Here is a 10,446-nt window from a genome sequence, read left to right as displayed (position 1 = left end):
ATGTTTTCTACATCCCCGTCAAAACGTACCTAAGTAAATGTTGAAGGATACAACGGATGTTCTAGTTTTGCAACTAGCAACCAGTAGTATCTTCTATAGTCGTTCGTTCCCAGTCGAATAGAAACCAGAAGTCAGACGAGGAGAGGTAGAAAAGATATATTTGATACGTTACCAATATATCGAGGAACCTTTACTATAAGCTGGCTAATGAACGTAGGAGCAGTGTCCCACGCCGAGTTGAAACGTGACCTGGTACGGATGCATGACCGAAAGCCTTCAGTTAAACAAGTCCACTTAAACAACGTGGTCAGCATCCAATGTCGAACACTTAATGAGCTATTGATTTTGGGGAATTATCTACCGCTACAGTGTGAATTTCGCAATGATCCATCCAACACCTAACCTTGACACTAACTAATCATTTGCTAGCCTGTGACCACATCACTTAACAATGTTTCATTCCCTTATAACCTCTGTAGTTCAGATTTTATAGTTCCTAGTCTCAACGCTACATCTTTTAATTGTTATTCTTTTGTTAAATACTTCGTACTCCCCTCTCATAACTATTAAATAGACAGCTGTCTTTTGAGTTCTCTTTTGGCCCTACAACATGTTGCCCAACCATGAATGGTGTCACACACATTGGGCCTTGAGGTAGTTTCGGACCACGACTCGATAAAACTTAATGTGACCAGAAATTACTCGGGTGGGAAATCTGGAACACTGAGGACCTGTTCATAAGAAACACTATCATCAATAACGCAATGCGTATCACTTCTTATTTGTTTCCTATCGGCTTTCCGTTTTTATTATGTACGTCACTATTCGAATACTGCTTTTCAAACCCTTACTCACTACCCCAAAAGTATTTGATTCAATCATTCTTTCACCAGCTGCTTTATATCCGTTTACTTATTTGGCTTGGAAACTAATACTTTATCCTGAGCTACTATGCGGGCTGTCTCGATTTTCTTACTTATGGTCTACCAGGCTAACTGTCAATAAGCTTGTACATAATGTTGTTAAAAGTGCTTTCTAACAAGGTGTGGAACACAGCTGGGATGTAGCAAATAATTGCAATCTAATAAACATTTCGAAAAGAGTCCAACATAGAAAAGAAGTGGAGGATAGAGTTATTAGTCAGTAAACATTGATTGATAGCTTGATCAATCAACCCAAGTCCCTGGAGTACGACATTTCATTCTTCTCCTGGTCTTTACAATTGATGACAAGATAACTATTCAATTATATTAAGGATTGTCTCTTGTGCACGCCATGTCAGAAAGATATACTATTATTACCAACATAATAAACGTTTAGTTAGTAAATGACCAAGCAAAAATCACTAACACCTACCCAATATTGAAACATTAATGTTAGACTTTCTGCGTTAGGTTCTGTGTTTATAGGGTGAATAATATTTTCTGTTCAGTCACGTAAGGACGAAGTATATACGCTATAAAAAGCCATCATTCATGGATAATCTCATCTAACATTTTACTGTTTTATGTCTCGTGGCTAAAAAGATTTTAATGTTTTGTTAATTGTTTTCTATCTTTGGCTAAAAATTAGTGTCAATAATATTTTAGCCAATGACAAATTCCAAAGTCATTTCAGTGGATCTGAAGATTTCTTTAAGGAAACGTTTGTAGGAGTTTTGGTCATACTTTTACACAATTTCTCTCCCTATCCTCTCACAAAGGTTCTTCAAGTAGTCGAAATCAGGCATACTTCAAACGATTTTTGCCAAGTATAAGCCTTATAAATGCAAATGACTTTTTCTCATTATATCTTTACTGGGTGAAGTTACTATAACGATTATAAACTTATTAAACAGTTCCACTACATAAATCTATTTAACACCTAGCTGATATATGTCCATATCTTTTTTATTGCAAATTTTTACTGATTTAATGATGTAGTCTCCTAACTAACTCCTGTGGGATAATACTTCATTTGTAAACCATATTTTTAGTCCTTACTTTTGCCTGTAAAACTGGTTTAAGCCTGCTTGCTCAGTAATAAGCCTTTATTGATCAATATTACCAAATTTCACACAATATCAGCAACTAGTTGTTAAGAATTCTTAATAGGTAAGTAGGAACGCTGTTTTCCTGTCAAGTGTCTTGCCAGACTTTTTTCTGATAGACTCAATGGCAGTTAATTCGGTTGAATACACGCGGGGCTAAACATAGTCTACAGGCGTTGAACGCTAATGGTATGATCCTCGAATTGATACCATTTTACGTCAGTCATATCACACGACAAATGTTCAGTCTAAATTACTCTACGCAATGACCAGTAGTACTGTTTTTTATTTTGTGAAAGACGAAAACAATCTTTGCAGAGTGATGTAGTGCACTGAAAACGAAGGATTAGTAAACTACGGCCCCAGCCGAGAAGTAGGGTGCGGTCGATCAGTCCGCGTTAGTCACTTTTCACCTTCACGACATCATCAAATAAGGAGTCGTCTAATCTGGAAACGGTTCAGCTTGATAGATAATCCTCCAGAGTACATTGATATTTTACTTATAAACGTTCAATTACTTCTAGGGTGTATAGAATAATCTGAGTTTCAGTACCTACGATCAAATCATGATGCATAAACATCTTTCTGGAGGCACTGTGTGTTTAGTTGAAGCATAATAATAAACGGAAGTAATCCAGTGAAGCGGTCCAGCCTATCTTAACTCAGAAACAACAAGTTATTATAGATAGTTATTACACTAGAGAAACTGGTCCCAGAAAAACTTTGCTTGTAGGTAATTCTTTTTAATATTTGTACCTTCCTCTACTTCATCTAATACCTTTCTTTCATGTTACTGATTATGAGATGGTTTTTTACTATCTCAATAATTTCATGGTGCAAATACATCTTGTAAGTTGATAACTTTTAACTGATAACTCAATTTTTCACACGATAACCTTGTCCTTTCTTATACCATTGCTCACTTATTAAATCTCTGACGAATCCGTAGTCAGTTTTAGAATCAGCAAACACAATGACAATGTGATAACTGCAAACAAATAACATATTATGGACGCAATATAAGCAAACGCAAAGAGTGATAAGGAAGGCGTGATTCACAAAGAGAAACAAAAAATGTAACTACTGGAAGTACATATATGCATATACATACAAGTAAACCCTTGTATAAACTATTAAGGTAAGTAAATATGACTTCAACCCCTCCTTATATTTTTGTTGTATCAAATAATACAGATCTTGCTGACACTCTCTTTCCTCCTTTTAGTTATAGATAGCTCTCTGAATCTTAACTCTTTCAACACTTACAAAAATTCTTGGTGACTGGAAAGAGGGAGACCCCACCAACATACCAAAGAAAGGAGATCTGAGAAAATGTGAGAACCATAGAGGAATCACACTACTATCAGTAAGAGGAAAGGTTTTCAACAGAATGTTGCCGAACCGAATGAAAGATTCAGTAGACGTCCAACATTCATATCGACAGACCGGATTCCGTAAGCATCTGTTGTGCATAGAACAAATCGTGACACTGCGGAGCATCGTTGAAGTGTATCAGCTTAGGTTGATTATTTATGAGTTGACCTCAGACAACTAAGTATATGTCAAAACAATAAAGCTCAAGTACTCATTCACTTCCTTATTTCGTATAGGCATTATATTTCCTAATATCTTATATTAAATGCTGAAAAGCTTTGCATTTTTGAGCGGGCAAGCCTCATTCCATTATGACTGTGCCACGATCTAAATAAGGACCTATTCACTGTTAGTCTGGTTTCTTCTATCAATACAACGAAGGATACCGATAGGTACGAAAGAACAACCGTTTGAATGGAACTCTTCACTACACATCAACTTCCTTGATTATGAGAAAGCATTTGACAGCGAGGACAGAAGAATCTCGTGGAGCCTTCCTCGACACTATGGAGTACTTAAGAAAATCTTTAACATCATACGGAATTCATACGGCAGACTACCCTGCAAAGTAATGTCTGGAAGACAGCTGACAAATGCATTCCAAGTGAGGACTGTTACTAGATAAGACTGCCTACTCTCCCCCCTTTCTCTTTCTTCTGATGTTTTAACGAATAATCAAGACCTTCAAATCTGAGGGGAAGCACGGAATACAGTGGACATGTTGAATGCAACTAGACGATTTGGAATTTGCAGATCACGTGGCTCTTCTATCCCATACACGAACAGGTGCGGCTGAAGACAATCAGTGTGGCGGAAGCCTCTGAATCACTGGGCCTTAACACACATGCAAAAAATCGGGATCCTCAAACACAACATGGAGGGCACTAACCCAATTACACTCGATGGAGAAACTTTGGAGGACGTGGAATCTTCCATATACCTGTGAAGCATCACCGACGAACAAGGAGGATACGATGTAGACGTAAAAGCAAGAATTGGCAAAGAAAGGGTCTCATTCCTACAAGTGAAGAACATATGAAACTCAAAGCAACTCTCAAACAATATCAAAGTCAGAATCTTCAATACGAACGTCAAGACAGTTCAGGTTAATGGAACTGAAACTTAGAAAACTACCACAACCATCATAAAAAGTGTACAAGTATTTATAAACAGTTGTCTACTTGAGATACTCAATGTCCGTTGGTAGGATACCATCAACAGAAACCTTCTGTGGAAGAGAATTAACCAGCTTCCAGGTGAAGAGGAAATCAGGGAAAGATGCTAGTGATGGATACGATATACATTGAGGAAACCATCAAAATACACCAAGAGCAAGTGCTAACATGAAATCCTGAAGGTAAAAGGAAAAAAGAACGTGAAGGAACACAGTGAGTCGGGAATTGGTAGCAAACCAAAACTGTATGAATAGCGAATGAAAAGAACTTGAAATAACTATCCACAACATGGTTGGATGGAGAACGCTAGTTGGTGGCATATGCTCCTTCACGAGGGCTAACAGGCGTAAGTAAGTAAATCCCCAAAAGAAATATTTGTTCTCCGAAGAGGTGGCTTACACTGAGTCACAAAACGTCAGATAATCTAATTTTTCTACTCATCGGTATATTGCAAACATATTATTTTTATTTATAGCAATCTACCCAATGCTCGATTTATTCGAAATTATCAAATCAAACCTTGGTAATGATACTTACCTAAAAAAAATAGTTCTGTAAGTCTTCGACATTTGATGTTGATCTGATTGGTTCTGATGAACTCAATTGGATGAATGCACTACGTCACGCATCCGCATCAGATCACGCGCTTCCCACATGCGTTAGCCAGCCTACATCAAGCTCTTCACGAGATATATATAACTTCGAACCTCTTCGCATCTGGCTTATGATTTGACTGGGTTATAAAGGCGTTGACGATTTCCAAATACTTGTGGTATCTTTATATTCTATCTAACCATCAAAAATTATCAGGACATCAGAATTAATTTATCTGTTTGGTTAAAATGAATGAACAGATATATAACTTGTTCATTATTCAACAGAGAAAAGTGAACTAGAATTATGGTATTTATTCTGGTCAACGAGACTAAACATAAACGGATAGTAACCGTTGAAAATCAACATTATGAAGCTTTGAAGTGAAATTACAAAAGCAAATATAACTGTCTCTGAAAGAGTAAATGTACAATAACTGAACAAACTATATACAACCGAAATTGAAAACTTGAGGACTTACAAAGACAATTAAATTAGCAGCTTTCTAACTATTTCAAACTTTATATTTAAAATCGTACTACTCCTTTGTATATCAAATACTAAAATCAGATAACAAATCTTCTATACGTAATACTGTTCTGGAGATTATCGTTAATGATTAGAGGCTTGATATCTTAACAAAATTTCCACGTACAGGGAAACCTGGCTTTCTTTTAGCAAAACCTACAGCTCTATGTTTACATTTCTAATTGGTCAGATATGTAGACTCAGAGCAGTTTCTATATCAAATGACTCCCAAACGAGATTCTCTTCACAATGTCAGCTCATTTGAATGTAGAAATCAGAGGTGAAGAAGACAAATAATATTCGACAAGGAAATAAAAGAGGAAATAGGCTATAGAAATGTTTCAGATGTGTTACATTTTGCTAATTTTTGCAGATCGTTTTATGGATGTTAGCGGATTAACAATTATATGTATAAGCCACGACAACTATATGAACGATAATAAAAACTGGTAGCCAGTAAATCAATGATGTAAAGTGACAGTAACTAGTATTCACTTTTGTAAAGTCCGAAAATAATGATATACAATACAAACCTCCACAAAACCAGATTTTATATTCAGTAATCACTTTAATAATATGTTTGTATAAAATAATTTACCGGAAGTAGTACTACAAAGAAACATTGGTTATTTCGTACTTAGGCATTGAAGTGAAAAGTTTTGATTTGATGGCCAGTGAGAAAAAGCAGACAGAGACTTAGCTCGCCAACTACTTAATACCTGAATATCTTTCTATCAATGATTTTTATTCCTTGCTTCTCTGTGTGCGTAAGATAATTAGAAGTATTCGGATTAATAAGCTAACTAAGGGTTCCCGAAATAGTGCAATTTAAGATCGGTAGAACTTGATGTGAGTAAATGAGTTTATTATATTTAGAATTGGTAACAAGCGTGTAATCAAGAACAATGGAACCATCAGTTAGTACAAATACCACAGTGTAGTTTGTTTATGATTATGTTGAATAAAGTAGTCTAGCGTTTACCCTGGTTCTCCATATTTAGTCGTGAATTGTGTATCTGGTACTGAGTGTATAGCGCATCGACCAAATATACAGTCTTGGGGTAGCGTAATTTCAGCTTAGTTCATATTTATTGTATTTGAATAGTATATCTTGGTAAATGGAAATATTTTTATTCTCCAATCATATCAAGTTTGTTACCAGGTTTTTGTTTTGCTTATTTGTGAATATTGTAATCTAAAGTACGAATATGAACAATTGATTAGAATAAATTAATTTTTCTTACTTCTCATAAATATCTCTAAAGTAGTGAGCACAATAATTAACTAATTGAGTTTTATACTTTTGTTAAACTATTTGTAAAATAATATTATCTTGTACTGTGGTGTGGGCTACTTAGATCGACATAAGTAGTACATATCATGAGTCAAGAATAAAATGTCTGGCAGCAGAAGATTGAGAAGATCGAGGAGAGAAGAATTGGAACAGAAAGCAATTGGTATGGAAATGCAGGAACAATGAAATCTGAGACAATTAATGAAGATTTTGTAAATGTGGTATTAGAGTATGGTTTTTCTTTTTTATCAAGTAACTCTGTAAGTTTGTGATGGATGCAAATGGTTGTCTCCTTCACTACAGTACAGTTAAAATAACACGGAAGTACTCTTACACTAGTAAATTATTGGTTTACTTCCTCATTATGTGCATAGTATAAGAACCAATATGGAGAAATATTAGAATGAATAAAATGTGATCATTTGAATCTTCAAGGTAAATAACTGGTGGACATTTTAATTAATTCACTTGTGAAGTTGTGTAAATTATCCATTTTAAAGTTATCTTTCATCATTAGTTCAATTCACTTGAGGGACTGTTGAGTCTCATTCACTTTGGAACTCTTTAGTTATTTTGCCTGCACCCGTATATTAATACTCATGCTGAGACTCGGTCTCATTGCCTATCCTTTCAGATATTGAAGCTAATAAGAAAAGTTAACCACCAATTTGTTTATTGGTAATAATGGTGTTTAGGATTGTTTGTAATTTCCTATTACTGATATTCGGAACTGAAACTGACTAGTCCGTGTTGTCTTAATTATTTGCTTAAGTAAAATTTAGTATATTCTAAACTATTCATAAGTTTTTTTCAGAATTAGATTGCCAAATATACCTAGTGTAAGATTCATTAGTCAAATTGTTGTGATTGCATTTTACGATAATGTAAACTAGCTGACTTCAAAAACTTAATTCCTTAACTTCAAACCTGAGAGTTACGTAAGCTTATTCACATTACTTACTCAGAGCTCCAACAATGATAACAAAACCTAAATTCTTTTATACAGTTTAATTACGGCATTCCATTTAAGTTTTTCAACCACTCAAATAAAATTATCTTTATTAATATAATTCACATGATACTACAAATCAGTGGAAGGTATTTATAACTTTGATCATTCATTAAAGGGAATTCGTAATTACTACACAATAAGATATGTGTTAAGTCCGCTTAAGTTCTCTGTCCTTATTCTCTTCCCTTCAACTCTTTTGTGTATTGTTTTATACTACTTATTAATATTCAACAAACAGTTGTGTTCCTAGCCTATGTTGTAGCACAAGTTTATCATGTAATGTTCTAAAATGTTTTCATATACTTATAACATTGATTATATTTATTATTATGGTCACTTTCTTTCAATCCTTGTAGCAGCTATTCACAATTTTGTACAGTCGTTTAATTCTTGTTTAAACGCAACGGTTTTCATATTGTTTGCTTTCGGTTCCGTTTTCGCTTGTTGATAAACTGTTATCAAGTTTAGACACAGCTATCAGCTGTCATTTACACTATCGTATGTTCTAATTATTGTGTATATTATTGTTGTAAGAAACCTTTTTCGTTTCAGACTTACAGACATGGCAGACATCACAGATACCGCGCAAGTTGAGGTTTGTAGCTAATCTATGTATAATTATGTATTACTCAACAAAGAACCGCTTTTATAGACAAATCTCTGTTTTGTGAACTATGATTTCGCACTTATCTCAATTGTGTGATTAGATGTATCAACAGATTTAACAATATTTTAATCAGTAATTATAAAAATTATTATCAAAGTATTAAAATTATTCATTATCAATATTTAATAAGTTAAAAGTTTATGATAGCTCTTAAATGATAAGCAGCTACTTATACTAAGTGGCTGTTTTGAACAACTGTACAATCACTTTAACAGTTTTAAGTAATATTGAGTTTTGTACAAAGTCCAGGATATATGTATATATATATATATATATAGTGTGTGTGTGTACAAGTATAACTTCAATCAATTTATGAAATCGGGTGGTCACCATTCACTGAAGAATTTCGGCACTAATTTATGACCTAATGAGTCATCCATATTTGTAACTATCATAAATAAACAAAAAAAAGACAATAAGCTATCTAAATATATAAGTGCAGAAATTATGCTAAACAAGTTGATATACTCAGAAGGGGTTTTGTGGTGATTTCAGTATTTTTCATAGTTGAAATCATGAGTCAATTGAAGCTAGACCACAGTGGATTCGTTGAAGTTAGACATTAACACTGTTGGATGCCGACCGGCTCAGTGGTCTATCAGTTAAGTGTTCTGACGCGAGACTGGTAGGTCCTGCGTTTGAATCTCACGAGGCGGGATCGTGGATGCGCACTGTTGAGGAGTCCCATAATAAAACAAAACGACCGTCAAGTGCTTTCAGGTTTTCCATGGTGGTCTAACTTAAATTGACTCATGATTTCAACTATGAAAGTTGATATATGTCATTTAACTTTAAGTCCATATATTTAAATCATATTTATATTATTATGGACAATGTTATCTGCCTTCTGTTATTTTAGTTAAGTGTAATCACATTGGATGTTCGTTTGATTACCATAATACACAAATATTGTAACTTGTACAAAATTGTATTGTTAGTTCAAATTAAGTAAAGGTACACAGTGATGTTCATTTTAAAGTTGGAAAATTAACTTTTCCAGTTGAATAGTTGACAATTGAAATCTAAGATCTATTACTGTTCCATAAGTAGGACATTACGTAACCCATATATATAGTTAGATTTTCAAATAATATAGAAAATTTGCGACCATTCTTCAGATATTCTTATTAGTTGACGCTGGTAAGAAAATATACACAATTTTTAAGGATTTAGCTATCTACATTATTGTTGTACAAAGACGTGTCTGACTGTTGTTTTTAATCTATGAAAAAAGATTTATCAGTAAAGGAGAACTGCATTAAGCGCTAACTTCTAAGTTTGATATAAAAGTAAGAATGTTTCTAACGAACTACAGATAAGTTGGGACTACAATAATAGTTTATGGTGTTTATCTTTAAACAGTTCATTGACCAGGATATACTTCATAATACTCACAAGTTATTTTATAAACGTTTGAATTATTCCGTTGTTAATAATCACAATAGAGTTTTGATCCATTCTGGCTATCAGGACTCAGTGGCCGAGTGGATAATGTGATGGCATTTGAAGCGAAAGGTGCTGGGTTCGAGTCCCAGAGTGAACATCAACCCTGAGATGCAGGTACATCCAGCTGACGAGTCCCAAACAGAAAGAAACGCGCGTCAAAGTGGATTCCACTGCTAGCCGCTATCCACCTTTGCTTACCATGCTTGTGAATTAGGCTACATCGAGGCAATACGCACAGTATGCGCATATGCCAATTAGAGACTGACCAGTTGCAGTCCCAACACATCGATGGGAAGATTCAAACAAACAACACTAAATGAATTCTTT

At 34.5% G+C, this 10,446-nt stretch overlaps 1 non-coding gene across 1 annotated transcript; it reads left to right on the top strand.

The window, feature by feature from the left end:
- The first annotated feature begins 10,147 nt into the window (after window positions 1-10,147).
- On the top strand, window positions 10,148-10,214 carry Smp_tRNA_02226_Gln_TTG.1.1. The gene has a single exon. It is a non-coding gene (tRNA).
- Window positions 10,215-10,446: the final 232 nt, after the last annotated feature.

The sequence above is a fragment of the Schistosoma mansoni genome, chromosome 1 (genome assembly GCF_000237925.1).
Source record: "Schistosoma mansoni strain Puerto Rico chromosome 1, complete genome".
Classification (NCBI taxonomy): domain Eukaryota; kingdom Metazoa; phylum Platyhelminthes; class Trematoda; order Strigeidida; family Schistosomatidae; genus Schistosoma; species Schistosoma mansoni.
The sequence above is the reverse complement of the archived record's forward strand: the minus strand, read 5'-3'. Positions and strand labels throughout refer to the sequence as shown.